The sequence below is a fragment of the Triticum dicoccoides genome, chromosome 3B (assembly GCF_002162155.2).
Source record: "Triticum dicoccoides isolate Atlit2015 ecotype Zavitan chromosome 3B, WEW_v2.0, whole genome shotgun sequence".
Classification (NCBI taxonomy): Eukaryota; Viridiplantae; Streptophyta; class Magnoliopsida; order Poales; family Poaceae; genus Triticum; species Triticum dicoccoides.
Window position 1 is genome coordinate 611,773,447 of NC_041385.1, and position 17,243 is coordinate 611,790,689.

Consider the following 17,243-nt stretch of genomic DNA (forward strand, 5'->3'; position numbering starts at 1 on the left):
GCACCCCCCCCCCTTGCTCCTTTATATACGGGGGCAGGGGGCACCCTAGAACACACAAGTTGATATACGTGATCGTTCCTTAGCCGTGTGCGGTGCCCCCCTCCACCATATTCCACCTCGGTCATATCGTCGCGGAGTTTAGGCAAAGCCCTGCGCCGGTAGAACATCATCATCGTCACCACGCTGTCGTGCTGACGGAACTCATCCCCGACACTTTGCTGGATCGGAGTCCGGGGATCGTCATCGAGCTGAATGTGTGCTGAACTCGGAGGTGTCGTACGTTCGGTACTTGGATCGGTCGGATCGTGAAGACGTACGACTACATCAACCACGTTGTCATAATGCTTCCGCTTACGGTCTATGAGGGTATGTGGACATTACTCTCCCCTCTCGTTGCTATGCATCACCATGATCTTGCGTGTCCGTAGGGAATTTTTTTTTGAAATTACTACGTTCCCCAACAGTGGCATCCGAGCCTGGTTTTATGCGTAGATGTCATATGCACGAGTAGAACACAAGTGAGTTGTGGGCGATACAAGTCATACTGCTTACCAGCATGTCATACTTTGGCTCAGCGGTATTGTGAGATGAAGCGGCCCGGACCGACATTACGCGTACGCTTACGCGTGACTGGTTTCACCGTTACGAGCACTCGTGCTTAAAGGTGACTAGCGGCTGTCTGTCTCTCTCACTTTAGCTGAACCGAGTGTGGCTACTCCCAGTCCTTGCGAAGGTTAAAACAGAAACTTGACAAACTATCGTTGTGGTTTTGATGCGTAGGTAAGAACGGTTCTTGCTAAGCCCGTAGCAGCCACGTAAAATTTGCAACAACAAAGTAGAGGACGTCTAACTTGTTTTTGCAGGGCATGTTGTGATGTGATATGGTCAAGACGTGATGCTATATTTTATTGTATGAGATGATCATGTTTTGTAACCGAAGTTATCGGCAACTGGCAGGAGCCATATGGTTGTCGCTTTATTGTATGAAATGCAAACACCCTGTAATTGCTTTACTTTATCACTAAGCGGTAGCGATAGTCGTAGAAGAAATAGATGGCGTAACGACAACGATGCTATGATGGATATCAAGGTGTCGCGCCGGTGACGATGGTGATCACGACGGTGCTTCGAAGATGGAGATCACAAGCAAGATGATGATGGCCATATCATATCACTTATATTGATTGCATGTGATGTTTATCCTTTATGCATCTTATCTTGCTTTGATTGACGGTAGCATTTTAAGATGATCTCTCACTAAATTATCAAGAAGTGTTCTCCCTGAGTATGCACCGTTGCGAAAGTTCTTCGTGCTGAGACACCACGTGATGATCGGGTGTGATAGGCTCTACGTTCAAATACAACGGGTGCAAAACAGTTGCACACGCGGAATACTCAGGTTAAACTTGACGAGCCTAGCATATAACAGATATGGCCTCGGAACACGGAGACCGAAAGGTCGAGCATGAATCATATAGTAGATATGATCAACATATTGATGTTCACCGTTGAAACTACTCCATCTCACGTGACGATCGGACATGGTGTAGTTGATATGGATCACGTAATCACTTAGAAGATTAGAGGGATGTCTGTCTAAGTGGGAGTTCTTAAGTAATATGATTAATTGAACTTAAATTTATCATGAACTTACTCCTGGTAGTATTTTGCAAATTATATTGTAGATCAATAGCTTGCGTTGTTGCTTTCATATGTTTATTTTGATATGTTCCTAGAGAAAATTGTGTTGAAAGATGTTAGTAGCAATGATGCGGATTGGATCCGTGATCTGAGGTTTATCCTCATTGCTGCACAAAAGAATTATGTCCTTAATGCACCGCTAGGTGACAGACCTATTGCAGGAGCAGATGCAGACGTTATGAACGTTTGGCTAGCTCAATATGATGACTACTTGATAGTTTAGTGCACCATGCTTAACGGCTTAGAATCGGGACTTCAAAGACGTTTTGAACGTCATGGACCATATGAGATGTTCCAGGAGTTGAAGTTAATATTTCAAGCAAATACCCGAGTTGAGAGATATGAAGTCTCCAACAAGTTCTATGGCTAAAAGATGGAGGAGAATCGCTCAACTAGTGAGCATGTGCTCAGATTGTCTGGGTACTACAATCGCTTGAATCAAGTGGGAGTTAATCTTCGAGATAAGATATTGATTGACAGAGTTATCTAGTCATCATCACCAAAGTTAGTAGAACTTTGTGATGAACTATAGTATGCAAGGGATGACGAAAACCATTCTCGAGCTCTTCGTGATGTTGAAATCGACGAAGGTAGAAATCAAGAAAGAGCATCAAGTGTTGATGGTTGACAAGATCACTAGTTTCAAGTAAAGGGCAAAGGAAAAGAAAGAGAACTTCAAGTAGAATGGCAAACAAGTTGTCACTCCCGCATTGAAGCCCAAAGCTGGACCAAAGCCTGAAATTGAGTGATCATACTGCAATGGAAATGGTCACTAGAAGCAGAAATGCCCTGAATATTTGGTGGATAAAAAGGATGGCAAATTGAACAAGGGTATATTTGATATACCGGTTATTGATGTGTGCCTTACTAGTGTTTATAGTAGCCCCTGAGTATTTGATACTTGTTCGGTTGCTAGGATTAGTAAATCGAAACAGGAGTTACAGAATAAACAGAGACTAGTTGAAGGGGAAGTGACGATGAGTGTTGGAAGTAGTTCCAAGATTGATATGATCATCATCGCACACTCCCTATACTTTCGGGATTAGTGTTGAACCTAAATAAATGTTATTTGGCGTTTGCGTTGAGCATGAATATGATTTGATCATGTTTATTGCAATACTGTTATTCATTTAAAATCAGAGAATAATTGTTGTTCTGTTTAAATGAATAAAACCTTCAAATAGTCATACACCCAATGAAAATAGTTTGTTGGATCTCGATCGTAGTGATACACATATTCACAATATTGATGCCAAAAGATGCAAAGTTAATAATGATAGTGCAACTTATTTGTGGCACTGCCGTTTGGGTCATATCGGTGTAAAGCGCATGAAGAAACTCCATAAAGATGGATTTTCGGAATCACATGGTTACGAATCATTTGATGCTTGCGAACCGTGCCTTTTGGGAAAGATGACTAAAACTCCGTTCTCCGGAACAATGGAACGAGCTACTGACTTATTGGAAATAATACATACTGATGTATGCGATCCGATGAGTGTTAAGGCTCGCGACGTGTATCGTTATTTTCTGACCTTCACAGATAATTTGAGCAGATATGGGTATATCTACTTGATGAAACATAAGTCTGAAATAGTTGAAAAGTTCAAAGAATTTCAGAGTGAAGTGGAAAAATCATCGTAACAAGAAAATAAAGTTTCTATGATCTGATCATGGAGACGAATATTTGAGTTACGAGTTTGGTCTTCATTTGAAACAATGTGAAATAGTTTCGCAACTCACGCCACCTGGAACACCACAATGTAATGGTGTGTCCGAACGTCGTAATCGTACTTTATTAGATATGGTGCAATCTATGATGTCTCTTATTGGTTTACCACTACCGTTTTGGGGTTATGCATTAGAGACAGCTGCATTCACGTTTAATAGGGCACCATCTAAATCCGTTGAGATGACACCGTATGAACTATGGTTTAGCAGTAAACCTAAGCTGTCGTTTCTTAAAGCTTGGACTTGTGATGCTTATATGAAAAAGGTTTTCAACCTGATAAGCTCGAACCCAAATCGGAGAAGTGCGTCTTCATAGAATACCCAAAGGTAACTATTGGGTACACCTTCTATCACAGATCCGAAGGCAAGTTTTTCGTTGCTAAGATGGATCCTTTCTAGAGAAGAAGTTTCTCTTGAAAGAAGTGAGTGGGAGGAAAGTAGAACTTGATGAGGTAATTGTACCTTCTCCCTTATTGGAAAGTAGTTCATCACAGAAATCAGTTCCATTGATTCCTACACCAATTAGTGAGGAAGTTAATGATGATGATCATGAAACTTCAGATCAAGTTGCTACCAAACCTTGTAGGTTTTCCAGAGTAAGATCCACACCAGAGTGGTATGGTAATCATGTTCTGGAAGTCATGTTACTAGACCATGATGAACCTATGAACTATGAGGAAGCAATGATGAGCCCAGATTCCACGAAATGGCTTGAGGCCATAAAATCTGAGATATGATCCATGTATAAGAACAAAGTATGGACTTTGATTGATTTGCTCGATGATCAGCAAGCCATGTTAAATAAATGAATCTTCAAGAGGAAGACGGACACTGATAGTAGTGTTACTATCTACTAAGCTCGACTTGTTGCGAAAGGTTTTCAACAAGTTCAAAGGTGTTGAATATGATGAGATTTTCTCACTCATATCGATGCTTAAGTATGTCCGAATCATGTTAGCAATTGCCACATTTTATGAAATCTGGCAAATGAATGTCAAAACTGCATTCCTTAATAGATTTATTAAAGAAGAGTTGTATATGATGCAACCAGAAGGTTTTGTCAATCCTAAAGGTGCTAACAAAGTGTTCAAGCTCCAGGAATCCATCAATGGACTGGTGCAAGCATCTCGGAGTTGGAATATACGCTTTGATAAGTTGATCAAAGCATATAGTTCTATACAGACTTATGGTGAAGCCTGTATTTATAATAAAGTGAGTGGGAGCACTACCGCCTTTCTGATAAATATATGTGAGTAACATATTGTTGATCAGAAATGATGTAGAATTTTTTTGGACAGCATAAAGGTGTATTTGAAAGGAGTTCTTTAAAAGAAAGACCTCAGTAAAGCTACTTACGTATTGAGCATCAAGATCTATTGAGATAGATCAAGGCGCTTGATAAGGTTTTCAGTAAGTACATACCTTGTCAAGATTTTGAAATAGTTCAAAATGGAACAGTCAAAGAAAGAGTTCTTGCCTGTGTTGCAAAGGTGTGAAATTGAGTAAAGACTCAAATCCCGACCACGGCAGAAAATAGAAAAGAGAATGAAAGTCATTCCCTATGCCTCGGTTATAGGTTCTATAAAGTATGCTATGTACCAGACCTATTGTATACCTTGCTCTGAATTTGGCAAGGGAGTACAATAGTGATCTAGAAGTAGATCACTGGACATTGGTCAAAATTATCCTTAGAGAAATAAGGAGATGTTTCTCGATTATGGAGGTGATAATAGAGCCCGTCGTAAAAAGTTACAACGATGCAAGCTTTTACACCAATCCATATGACTCTAAGTCTCAATCTGGATACATATTGAAAGTGGGAGCATTCAGCTAGAGTAGCTCCGTGCAGAGCATTGTGGACATAGAATATTTGCAAAATACATATGGCTCAGAATATGACAGACCCGTTGACTAAACTCCTCTCATGAGCAAAACATGATCATACCTTAGTACACTTTTCGGTGTTAATCACATAGCGATGTGAACTAGATTATTGACTCTAGTAAACACTTTGGGTGTTGATCACATGACGATGTGAACTATGGGTGTTAATCACATACAGATGTGAATATTGGTGTTGAATCACATGATGATGTGCACTAGATTATTGACTCTAGTGCAAGTGGGAGACTGAAGGAAATATGCCCTAGAGGAAATAATAAAGTTATTATTTATTTCCTTATATCATGATAAATTTTTATTATTCATGCTAGAATTGTATTAACTGGAAACATAATACATGTGTGAATACATAGACAAACATAGTGTCACTAGTATGCCTCTACTTGACTAGCTCGTTTATCAAAGATGGTTATGTTTCCTAGCCATGGACAAATGTGTTGTCATTTGATTAACGGGATCACATCATTAGGAGAATGATGTGATTGACATGACCCATTCCGTTAGCTTAGCACTTGATCGTTTAGTATGTTGTTATTGCTTTCTTCATGACTTATACATGTTCCTGTAACTATGAGATTATGCAACCCCCGTTTACCAGAGGAACACTTTGGGTGCTACCAAACATCACAACGTAACTGGGTGATTATAAAGGAGTACTATAGGTGTCTTCGAAGGTACATGTTGGGTTGGCGTATTTCGAGATTAGGATTTGTCACTCTGATTGTCGGAGAGGTATCTCTAGGCCCTCTCGGTAATGCACATCACTTTAAGCCTTGCAAGCAATGTAGCTAATGAGTTAGTTACGGAATGATGCATTACGTAACGAGTAAAGAGACTTGCCAGTAACGAGATTGAACTAGGTATTGGATACCGACGATCGAATCTTGGGCAAGTAACATACCGATGACAAAGGGAACAACGTATGTTGTTATGCGGTTTGACCGATAAAGATCTTCGTAGAATATGTAGGAGCCAATATGAGCATCCAGGTTCCGCTATTGGTTATTTACCGAGAATAGTTCTAGGTCATGTCTACATAGTTCTCGAACTCGTAGGGTCCGCACGCTTAACGTTACGATGACAGTTTTATTATGAGTTTATAAGTTTTGATGTACCGAAGTTTGTTCGGAGTCCCGGATGTGATCACGGACATGACGAGGAGTCTCGAAATGGTCGAGACATAAAGATTGATATATTGGAAGCCTATGTTTGGACATCGGAAGTGTTCCGGGTGAAATCGGCATTTTACCGGAGTACCGAGAGGTTACCGGAACCCCCCGGTGACCTAATGGGCCTTATTGGGCCTAATGGAGGAAGAGGAGAGGAGGCCTAGGGGAAGCCGCGCGTCCCTCCTCCCCCCCAAGTCCGAATAGGACAAGGAGGGGGGGCGGCGCTCCCCCTTTCCTTTCCCCCCTCTCCTCCCTCCCCCCAAGTCCTAGTCCAACTAGGGAAAGAGGGGGGAGTCCTACTCCCGGTGGGAGTAGGACTCCTCCGGCGCGCCTCCTCCTAGGGCCGGCCGCACCCCCCATTGCTCCTTTATATACGGGGGCAGGGGGGCACCGTAGAACACACAAGTTGATCTACGTGATCGTTCCTTATCCATGTGGGGTGCCCCCCCTCCACCATATTCCACCTCGGTCATATCGTCGCGGAGTTTAGGCGAAGCCCTGCGCCGGTAGAACATCATCATCGTCACCACGCCGTCGTGCTGACGGAACTCATCCCCGACACTTTGCTGGATCGGAGGCCGGGGATCATTATCGAGCTGAACATGTGCTGAACTCGGAGGTGCCGTACGTTCGGTACTTGGATCGATCGGATCGTGAAGACGTACGACTACATCAACCGTGTTGTCATAACGCTTCCGCTTACGGTCTACGAGGGTACGTGGACATTACTCTCCCCTCTCGTTGCTATGCATCACCATGATCTTGCGTGTGCGTAGGGATTTTTTTTAAATTACTACGTTCCCCAACATTGTCAATCCCTTCACGGTCACTCGCAAAAGTGAGATCTAATAAAGATAGTAAAGTAAATATTTTTTGTATTTTTGTTGTATAGATTGGAAAGTAAAGATTGCTAAATATTAAACGAGATGCAAAGTAAATAAAGGAGATGTAATATGATAGAAAAGAGACCCAGGGGCCAGAAGTTTCACTAGTAGCTTCTCTCGAGATAGCATGTATTACAGTGGGTGAACAAATTACTGCCGAGCAATTGATAGAAAAGCGCATAATTATGAAGACATCTAAGGCAATGATCATGAGCATATGCATCACGTTTGTGTCGAGTAGACCAAAACGATTCTACATCTACTACTATTACTCCACACATCAACCGCTATCCAGCATGCATCTAGAGTATTAAGTTCATAAGAACGAAGTAACGCATTAAGCAAGATGACATGATGTAGAGGGATAAACTCAAGCAATATGATATAAACCCCATCTTTTTATCCTTGATGGCAACAATACAATACGTGTCTTGCTACCCCTACTGTCACAGGGAAAGGACACCGCAAGATTGAACCCAAAGCTAAGCACTTCTCCCATTGCAAGAAAGATCAATCTAGTAGGCCAAACTAAACCGATAACTCGAAGAGACTTGCAAAGATATCAAATCATGCATATAAGAATTCAGAGAAGAACCAAATAATATTCATAGATAATCAAGTTCATAAATCAACAATTCATCGGATCTCGGCAAACACACCGCAAAAGAGTATTACATCGAATAGATCTCCAAGAACATCGAGGAGAACTTTGTATTGAGAATCAAAGAGAGAGAAGAAGCCATCTAGCTAATAACTATGGACCCGAAGGTCTGTGGTAAACTAGTCACGCTTCATCGGAGAGGCAATGGTGTTGATGTAGAAGCCCTCGGTGATCGATTCCCCCTCCAACAGATTGCTGGAAAAGATCCCAAGATGGGATCTCACGGGTACAGAAGGTTGCGGTGGTTGAAAAGTGGTTTCGTGGCTCCCCCTGACGTTTCTAGGGTATTAGAGTATATATAGGCGAAAGAAGTACGTCGGTGGAGCTACGAGGGGCCCATGAGGGTGGGGGGCGCGCCTACCCCCTGCGCATGCCATCCTGCCTCGTGGCCTCCTCGTAGAGTCCCAGACTTCAAATCCAAGTCTTCTGGATTGCTTTTGGTCCAAGAAAGATCCTCGCGAAGGTTTCATTCCGTTTGGACTCTGTTTGATATTCCTTTTCTGCAAAACTCTAAAATAGGCAAAAAAATAGAAACTGGCACTGGGCCTCTGGTTAATAGGTTAGTCCCAAAAAATATAAATAGCATATTAAAGCCCATTAAGCATCCAAAACAGATAATATAATAGCATGGAACAATAAAAAAATACAGATATGTTGCAGACGTATCACATACTATGGAGCAGTATGAGAAGCATTTATGATAGCTAATTGTTCATTAGGAAAGCTATCATCAATAGGTAGTGGGTCATCAAGAACATTCTCTAACCTAGATAAGTTGTCTTAATGGGGTTCTCAGCTCCCTTTCTATCAATAATATGCAAATCAAATTCTTGTAGCAAGAGAACCCATCTAATAAGTCTAGGTTTAACATCTTTCTTTTCCATAAGATATTTAATAACAACATGATCAGTGTGAATAGTTACTTTGGAATCAACAATATAAGGTCTGAACTTATCACAAGCAAACACAACTGCTAAAAATTCTTTTTTAGTTGTAGCATAATTTCTCTGGGCACTGTCTAGAGTTTTACTAGCATATTGGATAACATTCAATTTCGTATCAACTCTTTGTCCTAGAACAACACCTACAGCATAATCACTAGCATCACGCATAATTTCAAAGGGTAAATTCCAATCAGGTGGATGAACAATAGGTACAGAAATCAAGGCTTTCTTAAGTATTTCAAATGCTTCTACACAATCATCATCAAAGACAAAAGGAACATATTTTTGTAAGAGATTAGTCAGAGGCCTAGAAATTTTAGAGAAGTCTTTAATGAACCTCCTATAAAAACCGGCATGACCAAGGAAACTTCTTATACCTTTGATGTCCTTAGGACACGACATCTTTTCAATAGCATCAACTTTAGCTTTATCAACTTCAATACTTCTTTCAGAAAGTTTATGCCCCAAGACAATACCTTCATTAACCATAAAGTGGCACTTCTCCCAATTCAAGACAAGATTAGTTTCTTCACATCTCTGCAAAACTCGATCAAGGTTGCTTAAGCAATCATCAAAAGAAGTTCTGTAAACGGAAAAATCATCCATGAAAACATCAACAATCTTTTCACAAAAGTCAGAGAATAAAGCAGTCATACATCTTTGAAAGGTAGCAGGTGCATTGCATAAACCAAAAGGCATATGTCTATAAGCAAAGGTACCGAAAGGGCAAGTAAAATTGGTCTTATCCTAATCCTCTTTTGACACTGGTATTTGAGAGAAACCAGAATGACCATCTAGAAAGAAAAAATGTGTATGTTTAGATAGTCTTTCTAGCATTTGATCAATAAAAGGTAGAGGGTAATGATCCTTTCTAGTAGCTTTATTTAATTTACGGAAATCAATTACCATTCTATAACCTGTAACAGTTGTTTGTGGGATCAATTCATCCTTATCATTAGGAACAACAGTAATACCTCCCTTCTTAGGGACACAATGGACATGACTTACCCATTGACTATCAGCAACATGATAAATTATACCTGCCTCCAGAAGCTTTAGTATTTCATTTCTTACCACTTATTTCATCTTAGGATTTAACCATCATTGATGATCAACAACTGGTTTAGCATCTGTCTCCAATTTTACTTTATGCTGGCATAAAGTAGGACTAATGCCCTTAAGATCATCAAGAGTATATCCAATAGCAGCATGATGCTTCTTCAGAGTTTTCAATAATTTCTCTTCTTCATGCTCTGAAAGGTTAACACTAATAATAACATGATATATCTTATTTTCATCAAGATAAGCATATTTAAGAGTATCACGTAATTGTTTAAGCTCAAACACGGGATCTCCCTTAGGTGGAGGAGGATCCCCTAGGATTTCAACAAGCAAGTTGTGTTTCAAAATAGGTCCCTGTTTAAAGGATACTTCATCTATTTCTCTTCTTTCATTCATAAGCATATCATTCTCATGGTCTAGCAAATATTGTTCTAAAGGATCATTAGGAGGCACGGCAATAAAAGCAAGACCAATAATTTCATCTTTACTAGGCAATTCTTTATCATGGGATTTTCTATGAAATTTAGCAAAATTAAAATCACGAGACATATCCCCTAAACCAACAGTAATGATATCCTTTTCGCAGTCTATCTTAGCATTAATAGTATTGAAGAAGGGTCTACCAAATATAATGGGACAAAAGTCATCTTGTGGGGAACCAAGAACAAGAAAATCAGTAGGATATTTAATCTTCCCGCACAAGACTTCAACATCTCTAACAATCCCAATTGGTGAAATAGTGTCTCTATTGGCAAGCTTAATAGTAACATCAATATCTTCTATCTCAGCAGGTGCAATATCATGCATAAATTATTTGTATAAGGAATGAGGTATTGCACTCGCACTAGCACACGTATCACATAAGCCATGATAACAATGATCTCCTATTTTAATAGAAACAATAGGCATGCAAACAACGGGTCTATGTTTACCTTTAGTATCGGGTCTAGCAATTCTAGCAGCTTCATCGTAGAAATAAATAACATGCCCATCAATATTATCTACCAAGAGATCTTTAACCATAGCAATACTAGGTTAAACTTTCATTTTCTCAGGGGGTGTAGGTGTTCTAACATTACTCTTATGAACCACAGTTAAAGCTTTAGCATGATCCTTTATTCTAATAGGGAAAGGTGGTTTCTCAATATAAGCAGTAGGAACAATATGATCAACATTATAAGTAATAGTCTTTTCTTCAACTTTAATAGGTTCTACTACTTTTACTTCAATGGGAGGATGATATTTAAACCACTTCTCCTTAGGGAGATCGACATGAGTAGCAAATGATTCACAGAAAGAAGCTACTATCTCAGAGTCAAGTCCATATTTAGTGCTAAATTCACAAAAAGTATCGATATCCATGAAAGATTTAACACGATCAAACTTAGGTGTTATACCTGACTCCTTACCTTCGTCGAGTTCCCAATCTTCAGAGTTGCGTTTAATTCTTTCCAATAACTCCCATCTGAATTCAATAGTCTTCATCATAAAAGAACCAGTACAAGAAGTATCGAGCATGCATGGAGCGATTATTGAGAGAAAGCCGAGCATAAATTTTTTTTAAAATAATTTCTCTTGAGAGCTCATGATTGGGGCATGAATATAACATTGACTTAAGCCTCCCCCAAGCTTGAGCGATACTTTCTCTTTTGCAAGGCCAAAAATTATATATATAATTACGATCATGATGAACCAAATGCATAGGATAAAACTACTGATGAAATTCCAATTTCAATTAGTTGTAGTCCCATGATCCAATATCATCACATAGCCTAAACCATGTTAATGCCTTTCCCTTCAAAGATAAAGGGAAGACCTTCTTCTTGATAACATCCTTGGGCATACCTGCAGGCTTAAATAATCCACAAACCACATAGATTAGGTGCATATTGGGATGTAATGTTCCATCCGCCGGAGCCCTAGATTGGTTCCGCCAAGGTTCCGCCTCGAGACGGCGGCACTTCGTCCTGAAAGCTTCCTTATGATTTTTTCCAGGGCAAAATACACCATACAGCAGAAGATGGGCATCGGGGGCCTGCCAGGTGGCCCACGAGGCAGGGGGCGTGCCCAGGGGGTAGGGCGCACCCTCCACCCTCGTGGTTGGTGGGTGGCCCCCCTCTGGTGCTTTCTTCTCCCAATATTTTTAATATATTCCAGAACTGACTTTTTGGAGTTTCAGGACTTTTGGAGTTGTGCAGAATAGGTCTCTAATATTTGCTCCTTTTCTAGCCCAAAATTCCAGCTGCTGGCATTCTCCCTCTTCATGTAAACCTTGTAAAATAAGAGATAAAATGCATAAGTGTTGGGACATAATGTGTAGTAACAACCCATAATGCAACAAATATTGATATAAAATCATGATGCAAAATGGACGTATCAGTGTGTTGATGATGAACTCCTTGCTCTTGTGCCTCAAATGATAGTCTCCCCAACACTCAACTCTCTCACACAGATTTGGATATGGTGGAAAGATGATTTGAGTGGAAAGCAACTTTGGGAAGGCTAGAGATCAAGATTCTTGTGGTTGGATTGGAATGTCTTGGTCTCAACACATGAGTAGCTCGGTGGTTCTCTCTCAGAAAATAAGTGACGGAAGTGTGGGCACGTTCTGATGGCTCTCTCACAAATGGATAAGAGGGTGGATGGGTATATATAGCCTCCACACAAAATCGAGCCGTAACACACATTTTACCAAACTCGGTGATGTGAACATTAGGATTTTCGATGGGACCAACATGATCAACTCGGTTGGACCGATGTGCTAGGGTTAAGGCAAAACCTCATCTTGGTGTGACCTATTGCATGAACTTGGTGAGACCGATTTCAGCAATGAGCAAATAGAGAGTTGGTCAGGAAAACTCGATGTGACCGATTGCACATCTCGGTGAGACCGAAATAATTGCAATAGTCAACAGAGAGTTTGCAAGGCCATCTCGGTGAGACCAAGATCCTGTCGGTCAGAACGAGCTAATTAGGGTTTCTGGCAGTGGCTATGTGAATGAACTCGGTGGCTCTGGATGAATCAAATGGGTGGGGCCGAGTTTGACTTTAGATTTTGGACATATTTGGAATTGAGAAAGTGGCTGAGGGTTTTGGAGCAATATTACTAAGCAGTTTGAGCAAGTAGACCATTAAGCAACACTTCATCCCCTTTTAATAGTATTGGCTTTTCCTATGGACTTGATGTGATCTTGGATCACTAAAATAGAAATGAAGAGTCTTGATCTTTTGCCAATATTTGTCCTTAGCATCTTGAAGGGGTTCCACATACTCTTGTCCATGCCACGTCTTTGTTTAACTCTCTGAAATATACTAGATGAAAATGTTAGTCCAACAAGAGATATGTTGACATTAATTACCAAAATCACCCAGGGAGCACTTGTGCTTTCAATCTCCCCCTTTTTTTGGTAATTGATGACAACATACATCAAAGCTTTAAATAAAGATATGAAGAGTAACAAGTAAAGCTTTGGAAAGACATGTAACATGCATTGGCTCCCCCTACATGTATGCAATCATGTGAAGATAGACTATGAAAGCATGTGAATGCATAAGCATGTCAGAGCAAGCAATGAGCTACATGTATCTTGGCTATATGCATCAGAGAAAATGATGTAAATACAGAAGATGTACCTTCATGTTCATGAGTCCTTCTTGCAAACAATATGTACATCAGCAAGAGATCATCATGTACATAAGTTTGATGCATATACTTACCTTGTGGTCTTGAGCTGACTTTGGAAAAGATGAACTTGAGAAAACAGGGTTAGATAACACAAGAACACCTACTAATTAGAGCAAGTCCGGGAAACCACAAGAGTACCAAGATTGGATGACACGTAGTGAGTGAGTACTTAATACTCTATTTGGATATAGGCATGTCCCCAAGGATTAAAGATATGCAATGAATTCCAAAGATTTTCTTCCCTTAGATATGAACTCTTTCTCCCCCTGAATCTGATGTTGGATAATGGGAGAAGATAAGGTAAGAGGATATCAGAGCAAAGGTAGAGCAAAGTAACATCTACTAACATGTCGTCCCCCTCTTAAAGACATGTGACTTATCTCCACTATGGATAAAAGGCATCTGGAGAAGCTTAAAGTATGCTTTCTCTCTTATGTGATAAGCTTTGATGTGCTCTCTCTCCCCATTTGACATCAATTTCCAAGAAGGGATCTTCTGGAGCATGAGTCAAACAGGTTTGGTCCTTGAGTCACATGACAAAGCAGCATGTTGTTTAAGATGCATGTAGAGTATAAGAATCATCGAGTGGAGCTGGAAAATAAGTCGCAATTGCAATGGCAAAATGTTTTCTCAGTAGTGAAATCTGTAACACCGATTCTTTTTCATCGGTGACACCGAGTTGGCAGTGTCAGAGATGATGCATATTGGTCAGACCGGGTTCATCCTTGTCGGTTGTATGGATGAACACTCTACAATGTAATATTACAGTTCGGTCTAGTCGATAGGAAGAAATTGGTGAGGCCGAGTTCAATACAGAGGAAATATTTTGTCATCTCAGCACACTTGGCAAATAAGATCTCACAAAGATTTGCAAGGAATTAACTAAAGATTTGTAATGAATTAGATGCAGGGAATGCAAAAAATAACAGACAAAAGAAATGAAATCTGGATGAAGTTGTTTTTGAAAGGGGAACAAGCAAGCAAGAGACAAATGCAAGAACACAAAGAAACACTAGAGAACTTCATCTAGAATTAGTCGGCGACAAAGTCACCTATGTTAGAGTATATTGAATAAGGAGTCAAGTGAGAACACTTTATTGTAGGTCATACTCATCGTTTAAGCTCAAAATGGGGTTGCCATTTTTCGTTTAAGCATTTAGATGTATTCACATCTTGTTGAGCTGCTTTGACCCATGACTTGGGGTAAATCTTCTGTAAGATGGAATAACATACCTGGGTGGTGGTGTTGATCTTGATCATGTAGTTGAACTTGTGTGGATAGAAAGTATGTCTAGAGGGGGGTAATTGACCACTTGACCAAATAAAAATCTAGCCTTTTCCCAATTTTAAGTCTTGGCAGATTTTAGCAACTTAACACAAGTCAAGCAATCAACCTATACATGAAATTCTAAGAGTATAGCAGCAAAATGTAAATCATTGCATATGAAGGTAAAGGGGAGGAGTTTGGAGGGAGCAAACGCAATGTAGACACAATGATTTTTGGCGTGGTTCCGATAGGTGGTGTTATCGTACATCCACATTGATGAAGACTTCAACCCACGAAGGGTAACGATTGCGCGAGTCCGCGGAGGGCTCCACCCACGAAGGGTCCATGAAGAAGCAACCTTGTCTATCCCACCATGGCCATCGCCCACGAAGAACTTGCCTCACTTGGGTAGATCTTCATGAAGTAGGCGATCTCCTTGCCCTTACAAACTCCTTGGTTCAACTCCACAATCGTGATGGAGGCTCCCAAGTGACACCTAACCAATCTAGGAGACACGACTCTCCAAAAGGTAATAGATGGTGTGTTGATGATGAACTCCTTGCTCTTGTGCTTCAAATGATAGTCTCCCCAACACTCAATTCTCTCTCACGGATTTGGATATGGTGGAAAGATGATTTGAGAGGAAAGCAACTTGGGGAAGACTAAAGATCAAGATTCTTGTGGTTGGATTGGAATGTCTTGGTCTCAACACATGAGTAGGTGGTTCTCTCTCAGAAAATGAGTAGTGGAAGTGTAGGCACGTTCTGATGGCTCTCTCTCCAATGGAGAAGGGGGTGGAGGGGTATATATAGCCTCCACACAAAGTCTAACCGTTACACATAATTTACCAAACTCGGTGGGACCAAATAGTGAAACTCGGTGAGACCGGCCTGGTTCAAAATGTGAATGTTAGGCTTTTCGGTGGGACCGACGATATCAACTCGGTGAGACCTATGCGCTAGGTTTAGGGCAAAACCTCATCTTGATGAGACCGATCACATGAACTCGGTGAGACCAATTTTAGTAATAAGCAAACAGAGACTTGGTCAGGCAAACTCGGTGGGACCGATCGCTCATTTTGGTGAGAACGAAATGTTACGAAAAGGAAACAGAGAGTTTGCACTGCGAAGTCGGTGGGACCGATCGCTCATCTGGTTAGATTGAAACATTACGAAGGGAAACCGAGAGTTTGCAATCCCATCTCGGTGAGACCGAGATCCCTATCGGTAAGACCAAACTGATTACAGTTTCTGGATATGGCTATGTCAAGTGAACTCAGTGGCGCCAGATAGATCGAATCGGTGTGGCCGAGTTTGACTTTAGGTTTAGGACATATGTGGAAATGAGAAAGTGGTTGAGGGATTTTGGAGCATAGCACTAAGCATTTTGAGCAAGCAAGCCATTAAGCAATACCTCATCCTCTTTTAATAGTATTGGCTTTTCCTATGGACTCAATGTGATCTTGGATCACTAAAATAAAAATGTAGAGTCTTGAGTTTTTGCCAACATGTGTCCTTAGCATTTTGAGGGGTCCACATCTCTAGTCCTTGCCATACCAACCATTGAACTTTCTGAAACATTGATCTTGAAATAATATTAGTTCAATGAGTTATATGTTGTTATGAATTACCAAAACCACCCGGGGATTAGTTGCACTTTCAATCTCCCCCTTTTTGGTAATTGATGACAACATATAGATCAAAGCTTCGACAAATGATAATATAAATGAAGTACATTGTTGCTTTGAGAAGTATGTGATAAACAAGAGATCCCCCTAAGTTTGTGCATTATTTGAAATTTGCTTTTGAAGGCAAATGCACAATCAATTAGGATGTGTCACTCTTCCATGTCACATACATCTTGCACTGCTGGAATCAGCTACTTTGCCATCAGCCAGATCTTTGCCGTCAGCTAGCGGACGGCAAAGAAGCTCTTTGCCATCAGCTACCGTAAAGAAGACGGCAAATAAATGGCGGACGGCAAAGAACCTCTTTGCCATGAGCCGTTTCTTTGCCGTCAGCCAGCTGACGGCAAAGAGGGAGGTGGCCCCCACCCACCCGCCCGTTTTAAAAAAACTTAACACCCCCACCTCTTTGCCGTCCGCTAGCGGATGGCAAAGAGAGATAACGGCGGACGGCAAAGAGTTGCGGACGGCAAAGAGCCGAGTAACTAACGGACGCCACCCCCGCCCGTTACTCTCCCTTCTCTTCCTCTCTCCTCCCCGACGCCCCGCCGTA